The following is a 9431-nucleotide window of genomic DNA, read 5'->3' on the forward strand; positions in this document are numbered from 1 at the left end:
GAGCTGAGTTCTGCAAGGTGATTAGCAGCTATCTGATTTTTTAATAGTCTCAGGGCTTCAGGCAATTAGTTAACTGATCTTTCCATCAGCCTTTGGCGACCCACAAATGGGTCCTGATTCAGTTTGGGAACCACTATGCTACACTAATAATGCACCTTCTTAACTATCACTTCCTTTGCTGTTTCCAGAGGGGTACGATTACAGGACTACTGCATTCCAAATCTACCAATCCTTTCCACCTCACCTTAGACCAGGGGTGTCCAAACATTTTGGCAGGAGGGCCACATCATTTCTCTGACACTGAGTCGGGGGGGGGGCAAGGAAAAAAGAATTTACATTTAAAATTTGAATAAATTTACATAAATGAATGTATTAGAGATGGAACTTATATGAATGAATGAAGGTCTTGCAGTAGGTCAAGGCCTATAAAAAGCCTTGCACAAAGCAAGGCTGGCCCTTCCTTCGCTGTTGCTGCTGCATCACAGGCATGAAACAACAAGCAGTGGAGGAGCCCTTGTCTCACAGCTCAGGTGAGAGGTTGATCAGTCATCATTATGTCAGCATTTGCATCAGCAAGTCTCCGGAGGGCCAGAGGCTCATTGGAAACTGGGAGTTCCACGAGGGCCGCAAGTGGCCCCCGGGCCGGGGTTTGGGCACCCCTGCCTTAGACCAAGTATGCTCAAATTTTTATGTTAGCCACCATGAGCATGTGATAAAGGCTGAATATATGAGATACAGCAAATTAATAAGTAATCTAAACCAGAGATTACAAACTACTTATGTTCACATAGTGTTGTTCAACAACTGTTTTTCTAATTGCACATCCATTCAAATTCTATGCCCATTTAAATGGAAACAAGACAAGAGGCTTTTATGTACTTTTTATTCAATAGAGATGACAAATTATTTGAAATATGTACCGTATTTTTCGCTCCATAAGACGCACCTAGTTTTTAGAGGAGGAAAACAGGAAAAAAATATTCTGAACCAAACAGTGTAATAAAATATTTAATAAACTATAACAGAACAACATTTGAACCATGTAAAGTGAACAGCAGTCAACAGTGGCATTAAGAACCATTATCACTGTCATTAACAAATGGAGAGACTTAAAGGTTTGAGTACTCTAGTTTTCTGGAAACCCCAAGAACTCATCATCGCTAGAGTCAGAATTTATGAAGCTCACGAAAGCAGGTGCACACAAATAGGGGATCACATTATCTTTCTGCTACAATGATGTTCTGCCAAATTCCAATCCACTGGGCCTCGTGCCCGCTTAAGGCTAATCAGTCCCCCTTGTGCAACTCACCAGTGCAGCAAGCAAAAATGAGTCCAGTTCTAGTCCACAGATGCCAAGTAAATCAGTCCCATCAATCAGAGTTGCCAGAGTTGTCCAGGGCCAATAAACCAAATTACAGTCCAAGGTCAGGTTCCAGGTAGGTTAGTCAAATCCATCAGGGTATCCAAGTCCAGTCACAATCCACAGTCAGATTCCAAATTCAATAAACCCAGTCAGTCTCCTCTCCTACCTCCAACCTGCACTCCTTCAAAACCCACAAACCCTTTCTGCCTCAGGTACTCCTTATATCCCTGAGGGCCCTATTGCCTTCCAGTGGCTGCAGCTGTGTAGCACACTCTGCTGGATGCCCAGGCCTTACCCTTAAAGGGGCCACTGCTGACACCACATCTACCTCCTCAACAGTTCTTCCGTGATTCCAATACAAATGAACAAGTAGAAAGTCCAACCACAACTTGAATTCTCAAGACACAACAAACCTCTGGATTTATGGTGATACCTGGGGCTTGTGCAATAAGCAAACACTGGCATTCTGACCAAGGAGACAGTTTTTTCTTTGTGATGGGGGGGGGGGGCTTACATTCAGATGCTGGATGAGGTGAGTGAAAGCACCCCTCCCCTGCTGTGTGAGTGTGGGGGGGGGGGCAGAGCATCTGTGTGTGTAAGAGAAGGGGGCAGCCAGTGTGTGAGAGAGAGGGGGGAAAGTGTGTGTGTTGCAGAGAAGTTGTGATGCTCCAGGCTTGGGGTGGGGGGAAAGAGAGGCTGTGATGCTCCAGGCTTTGGGGGGGGGGGGGAAAGCAAGAGTCTGTGATGCTCCAGGCTTGGGGGGGGGGAAGAGAGAAGCTGTGATGCTCCAGGCTTGGGGGGGGAAGAGTCTGTGATGCTCCAGGCTTGGGGGAGAGAGAGAGAGCCTGTGATGCTCCAGGCTTGGGGGGGGGAGAGAGAGGCTGTGATGCTCCAGGCTTTGGGGGGGGGGGGGAAGAGAGAAGCTGTGATGCTCCAGGCTTGGGGGAGTGGAGAGAGAGAGAGAGGCTGTGATGATCCAGGCTTGGGGGAGTGGAGAGAGAGGCAGAGGCTGTGATGCTCCAGGCTTTGGGGGGAGAGAGAGGGGCTGTGATCCTCCAGGTTTGGGGGGCAGAAGAGAGAAGCTGTGATGCTCCAGGCTTGGGGGAAGAGAGGATGTGATGTTCCAGGCTTGGGGTGGGGGGAAAGAGAGGCTGTGATGCTCCAGGCTTGGGGGGGGGGGAGAGAGAGGATTTCCTGGGAGTAAGCCCCCCTGACTCTAATGGGACTTACTTCAGAGTAGGCATGCACAGGATTGGGCAGCGAGACTGCCACCCCACCCACGCTTTCCTGGGAGTGAGCCCCACTGATTCTGAGACTTACTTCTGAGTAGACACACGGGCTTGGGCGCCCTCCAGCGCTGCCACAGTCCGCGCTGGCACTGAGGGAAGGCAGGAGCCCCCCAGCCAGCTCAGCCTCTGACTGCCTGGGGAAGCCGAGCAGAGCGGGCAGGGGGCGGGGCCAGGGCAGAGGTTTTTTTTTAGTATTCGCTCCATAAGACACACACACTTTTCCCCCCACTTTTTGGGGCGGAAAAAGTGCATCTTATGGAGCGAAAAATACGGTATATCCCACAAGCATATTCCCTTATTTTTTGTTCTGTGCAAGAATGTTGCTGTGAGTGGTTGCTTCCCTTCTTCATGGTCTTTGTAGTAACTCTGAAAAGGAAGTTTGAACAAACTTAGTAGGTTTCAATACAAAAGAAATGTAATAGGATACATAGTGTTGATTGACTTGTGAGCCACCAAGCCCAATGCAGCCTACCAGCAGCACTGAGCTCTCCGACATCTCTGGAGGTAGCAGACAATTTACAGACTCATCAAGTCTTTGGTAGGTCACATGTTGTTCAGGCAAGATGTTAGCAGTGAGTCTTCAATTAAATGGGTATTGTCCAACAATCAGCTTTCTACCATGGTATAATTCCTACACAGATCCACTTGTCTCAAATTTTGCATTTAGCAAGCAGCACATTCACAGTTCATGTCAGATAAAGGGGGGAAAAGTTTAATATTGGCATGATTAAAGCCAGTACTGTAGGTTCAAATCGCTATTAAGTCATGAAGCATACATAAGTGGCCTGGAAAATCATTCACTCAGCCTAACTTCACAAAGATCAGGAATCTTAGCATAGAAAAATAATAAGGTTGCCAGGGTGTGAGTATGTATTTGAGTATACCAAAAAAGGTTTAATTACATAAAGACAGAATTTCAAATACTTGAAAATGAGCAAAACTTTGACAGTTTCAAGAAGCCAAATAAGCACAACATTATCTTTCCAGTCATCAAAAACAGGAACACCTTCATTCAAGTTGAGGCACTAGAAGCTGTAACCCAGAAGCTACACAGCTGTGATGGATACAGAGTATTTTCAGGCATTACATTAAATCGTTACAGACAAGAGACATGCAATATTTGGTATGGGAATTGTAGTTTTACCTCCAAAAGTTACCACCAGAATTGTAGTTTTACCCCCAAAAGCTTTTTACAGTGCATCTGCTGAAGTGCACATAATATACTGAATACTATGAACCTATTAAAGTCTATTTTCATGCCTAATAATTAGACATTAAATGCAAAAAATCTAATGAGGCAAATTCTTAATATCCTTTTTTCAATTGTTTGCCACAATCAAGTCAAAAAATTAAAGGAAGTGTTTGGGAGGCCATGGAGTATCAGAAAACATTTGAAATGATTTCATGTAAAATGTAATTAAAAGCTCTTCACACACTTACCAAGCATACAACACAGACCCAGCCTAGTTTGGGGTACAAGTCTCATCTGCTCATGGACAAATGTCAGGAGTGTATTTAGACTGAATGTAGAGCACAAGTGCTGTATTTCCTTCAAGTGGTAATTTCTCATGCCAACTTCTTCAAAATAACCAAGGTGGCTAGAAAGAAAAAGGTGGAGGGGAATGCAATGGAAAGTTGTGGCTTATTTTTATTTATAAATACTTTTAACTGAATTGATATTCTCTTTCCTTTTTGAAGAAATCAGGTGTGAACTTTAGGCACCTGTATATTATTCCTTCTGTATCTGTATGTTGCTCATAGTTTGATTTTGTTATTTAAGAATGTAAACTGCTTTGAGCAGAAGCTATCCTACCTTTTACCTGGCTACAGAAAGGCACGTGGAATTCAAATGTCACTAACCTGGTGACCAGCTGTGCTACTGAACAACACAGTCAGTGAATAAAGGTCAGTTGTTACTCTTCGAGTACTATAGCACACCCAGATAACTGACAACATGTAGATGTGACTCTAGTCTCGGACACTTGTAGGTATACAAATTCCTCATTCAAGCATTGCCTCAACCCAACCCAATTAATTCTATCTGGAATCAACATGGCATGGAATCGTTTATCATATTTCCATGAATAGAAATACCATCTTCAGAAATCAAGAGATATGCTGATAAATAAAATTCTAATAATGCAATCTTATGCAGGTCTACTCAGAAATAAGTCATATTGATTCCAATGCAACTGACTCCCTGTAGGTATATATGCAACTACAGTCTTAATCCTATATTTAAAATTACCAAACTCACCTGGCAATTTAATGACAAAAGCCATGCCTTAGCTACAATCTTACCATCAAAGTTAATTCTATGATGACACACTCATCCAGCATTACCCAGGTTCCCAGGTTTCTCGCATTTGCCTAAAAGAAATAAAAGTAATCAAGATAATAAATAACCTTACACATAGAAATTCCTCAGAATACTAGGATAGCATCATAATATGCTGGTGTGAATAAAGCCAAGGGCCCATAACATTCAGATTCTGCATTTTTTAAAAATCCAAATTTAAACAAAATTATGCAAAGAAAACTCATATAGAGCCATTTAATCTTTTAAGAAAAGGAAGATTTTCAACGTCTGAGGGGGACCCAGGTTGGAGTGGCATGAGAAGGAGGCAAAGGACATGGAGATTTGGGGCCCAACCCTATTAAACTTTCCAGCACCAATGCAGCTACAATGCAGCTAAGTAAGGGAACAAACATTCCCTTACCTTGAGAAGGCCTTTGTGGCTGCCTCTCCACTGCAGGGTGCAGCACAAGCCCCCTTGGCAATGCTGTATCAGTGCTGGCAATCTGGATAGGATTGGGCCCTAAAAAATTGTGTTGGCCACCATGATTCCAGTCACTGAATTCCCCTTCTACATTCTCCCTGTGAGCCACCTTGCTTTTTCCACATACATCAGAAATGAATAGATGCCCTGTTACAGACCTCATGTCACTGACCTGGTGACCAACTATGCTACCAAACAACACAGTCAGTGAATAAAGGTCAGTTGTTTCTTTCCGAGTACTATAGCACACCACAATAACTGGCAATATCGAGATGTGACTCTAGTCTCGGTCACTGGTAGAGACACAGTTTTTTCATCTAAATGTGAATTCAAGGTATCAATCACACTAGGATCTCATGAATTCAGTTGTGAGCAGACAACAGACCCGTCTGGACCTTAGATTCTGGCCCTTCCTCAGATGCTCTCCATGTTTCCAAGCTTTTCTCCACAAGGGTAAAGGATACAGATGTGACAAATCACTGATTATGCTTCATCCATCAGGTTTGCTTATCATAAAAGAACACAGAATTGCATTTAATCTTCTAGAACAGAGTCAAGATTTTTCACTCAGTCACAAATTGGCACAAATAAAAGATGCAGATTTTCCCCAATGCTTTTTAATTAGCCTATTTGGGTGTTGGCTGCCTATGGACAGCCAGATTCTGTGCTATTCACAGGAATGTGGCTGTACCTGAAAAGGACTGAAAGCAATGGAAGTCCAGTGAATTGCTGTTTTTTAAGTCTTCCTCTCAGGGGCTCTGATGGTCAGTAAGTCATGGTACAGTGTGGGTCTGCTATATGCCCACCTCTTCTTTTGGGAGCAGAAGAATTTAGGGCCCAATCCTGTCCAACTTTCCAGCCCTGGTGCAGCTGTGCCAATGGGGAGTGCACTGCATCTTGCGGGAGGGAGGAAGTTCTGGAGGCCTCCACGAGGTCAGGGAATATTTGTTCCCTTGCCTCAGGGCTGCACTGGCGCTGGAAAGTTGGACAGGATCGGGCCCTTCGACCAGCCAGCCTGCTATTCTTTTTCCAAGCTGGGGCCATTCAGAAGTCCCTGGAGAAAAGATCAACAGGGCCATCCCCTCCTGTTCAGAGCTGGACCGCCTGCGAGCCCAAGAGGCCTCACTTGGGTGCCTGGGAAAACACGTGTCTTCCTTGCTCCTGCTCCCACAGTGAAGGGACAGGCTGGTGCAAACGCGGGGTCTGCAGCGGAGCGCGCGCTCGGCTCGTCCACAAGCACCAGCCCGGGCAATGCCCGTCCAACCTGCACTCACCTGAGCGGCCGCGCGCGCGGCTGAGGAGCGCCCTGGAGCATCTTCGCCAGGCAGACGAGCACAGGTGAAAACAACCAATCAAGGCGCGGGAGGAGGATGCAGGAGAGAGGGGGGATGGAGAGCGCGCCTGCCTGCCCGCCCGCCCGCCCGCCCCTCTGGCTCAAGCGCCGCGCTGTGCGACTCTCCACGCGGCCAGCCGCAGAAGGAAAGGAAGTGGGAGGTCCTCGCCCTGCAGAGACCGGCCAGGCAAGTTCACGCGGGAGAGGGAGGGGCAGCCCGGGAACAGGAGCGAACACACAGAGGCAGGAAAGGCTAGACACAAGCCCGGGTTTGCTTCCTCCAAGGCCACCAGCATTCTCCTGGCGCTGCTCTGTCCTTGGGCTTTGCCCTGCAAATTAAGGCGGGAGAGCGTCGCCCAATGGCCCCCTCAGGAAGTGCATGTCACAGGGTGGCTGACAACAGCAGTTTTGTAGCATCCCCACTAAGAGCACTCAGTGGGGAGGCAGGTGAGGCAGTGCCTCCCCGGCAGAGTTCTTCAAAAGCACCGCTGCCGGGTGAGCACCCACAACCCACGCACTCGAAGCTCCCTCCCTCTTCGCTCTGCGCATGGGTTGTGGGTGACTCACACAGCAGCAGTACTTAAGAACATAAGAAGCCCCACTAGATCAGGCCATAGGCCCATCTAGTCCAGCTTCCTCTACCTCATAGTGGCCCACCAAATGCCCCAGGGAGCATACAAGACAACAGGCACAACCTGCATCCCAGTGCCCTCCCCTACATGTGGCAATCAGAGGCAGCCTGCCTCTAAAACTAAGAGCTTGCACATACCTACCATGACTTGTAACCTGTAATGAACTTTTCCTCCAGAAATTTGTCCAATCCCTTCTTAAAGGCATCCAGGCAAGATGCCATCACTACTTCCTGTGGCAAGGAGTTCCACAAACTATTTACACACTGGGTAAAGAAATATTTTCTTCTGCCTGTCCTAACTCTCCCAACACTCAGCTTTTGTGGATATCCCCTGGTTCTGGTGTTATGCGAGAGGGAAAAGAGCGGCTATCCACTCTGTCCATCCCCTGCATGATTTTGTATGTCTCAATCATGTTCCCCCTCAGGCACCTCTTTTCTAGGCTGAAGAGGCCCAAACTCTGTAGCCTTTCCTCATAGGGAAGGTGCTCCAGCCCAGTAATAGTTTTGGTTGCTCTCTTTTGCACCTTTTTCATCTCCACTATATCCTTTTTGAGATGCGGTGACCGGAACTGGATTCCGTACTCCAGGTGTGGCCTTACCATCGGTTTGCACAGCAGCATTACAATATTAGCTGTCTTATTCTCTCTTTTTTTTTTTTTTGGACAATACTTTATTTATTTATTGCAGATACAGGTAAGGAAAATTGGATAGACTTAGGGTTGGGACTACATAGGTTACACACAAGGTTGGTGGCCATCGATGACAGCAAACATTAATCCAAACGAAATTACTAATCAATACAAAAATTATCATATTCATTAACCCAACTGATTAATACTTTAACATTCCATATTTTTCCTCTAATCTTATCTATCCCATCATATTCAAATTTTACTTTACTTTTACTCTTCTTACCACGAAAATAATCTCTAAAATAAAATCTTTCTTATCTAATTCTTAATTTCTAATATCACATCTAAAAAAAAGTCTCCAATTACAATGGTATTACCCCCTTCAATCTCTTATAACATATTATATATCATTTTCCATAACTATCCAATCAAAAAAGACTTCAAATTTTTGCTTATAGACTCTTCTTACCACTAAACTAACCTCTAAAATAAAATCTCTTATCTAATTCTTAATTTCTAACATCACATCTAAAAACAATTATCTCCAATTACAATGATATTTTACTTTGCTTATCCATCACATATTTATTAACCCAAAATACAGGTTTAATATTTTCTCCAAAATAAACATCTATAATTTATTTTATTTACCTTCTCTTTTAAAAAAATAACCCTTTTATTTATCTTAATACCACTTTAGTTTACACAATACTTATATTCCAAATTTACAATTCCATCTAATTTATTTCATATGATTACCACTTTAATTTTCACAATACTTATATTCCAAATTCCCTTTTCATCCACTTTAATTTAATATAATTAATAAAATATTTATCTTAATACCACTTAATTTCCACAATATTTATATTTCAAATTTTCATTTAAATCTATTTAAATTTAATATAATTAAAAAAAAATTCTACTTATTATTCAACCATTTTGAGCTTCTTCTTATTGCTTGCTTTATGCTCAATCTTATTGGTGTTCCCTCTTAATCCTCCAACTGGTTCTTCCACTTCTTCTTTTTCTTCTTTTTCATCTTATGTCTGTTGAATTTCTTGACCCCCCTGTGTTTTCCTTTCTTCTTCTTCATTCTGTTATTCTTGAATTCAATCCATAAATTCTTCCTCTTCTTGAGACAGCTTGCTCTCTGAACATTTCCTCTTTTTTCTTCCTTAAGGTTCTTAGTTATTATGACAATTGCTTCTTCCGTCTCGTGTCCCATTTCAAAATACTCCACTTCTTTAACTTCACCCGACATCTGATCCATTCTTTTTTCTTCTCTATTGTTTATAATCTGTTCCTGCGAGTTTACAAGGGAGGAACTTATTTGCCCAATTTGTTCAGACAGTTCTCTGACCTGTTGCTCCATTTCTCTTCTAAAATCCATCACAAAGTCC

The 9431-nt window shown here is 43.9% G+C and overlaps 1 long non-coding RNA gene and 2 other non-coding genes across 3 annotated transcripts; all 3 read right to left on the reverse strand.

Moving 5' to 3' along the window:
• Positions 1–2807: 2807 nt before the first annotated feature.
• LOC136659358 (uncharacterized) lies at positions 2808–6852 on the reverse strand. Its single transcript, XR_010794838.1, has 4 exons — positions 6707–6852; positions 4954–5022; positions 4093–4250; positions 2808–3018 (listed from the first exon to the last, which is right to left on the reverse strand). It is a non-coding gene; the product is annotated as an uncharacterized lncRNA (long non-coding RNA).
• LOC136638399 (small nucleolar RNA SNORA3/SNORA45 family) lies at positions 4500–4631 on the reverse strand. The gene has a single exon (XR_010793620.1). It is a non-coding gene; the product is annotated as a small nucleolar RNA SNORA3/SNORA45 family (small nucleolar RNA).
• LOC136638398 (small nucleolar RNA SNORA3/SNORA45 family) lies at positions 5592–5723 on the reverse strand. Its single transcript, XR_010793619.1, has one exon. It is a non-coding gene; the product is annotated as a small nucleolar RNA SNORA3/SNORA45 family (small nucleolar RNA).
• Positions 6853–9431: the final 2579 nt, after the last annotated feature.

This window comes from Tiliqua scincoides, chromosome 1 (assembly GCF_035046505.1).
Source record: "Tiliqua scincoides isolate rTilSci1 chromosome 1, rTilSci1.hap2, whole genome shotgun sequence".
Taxonomy (NCBI): domain Eukaryota; kingdom Metazoa; phylum Chordata; class Lepidosauria; order Squamata; family Scincidae; genus Tiliqua; species Tiliqua scincoides.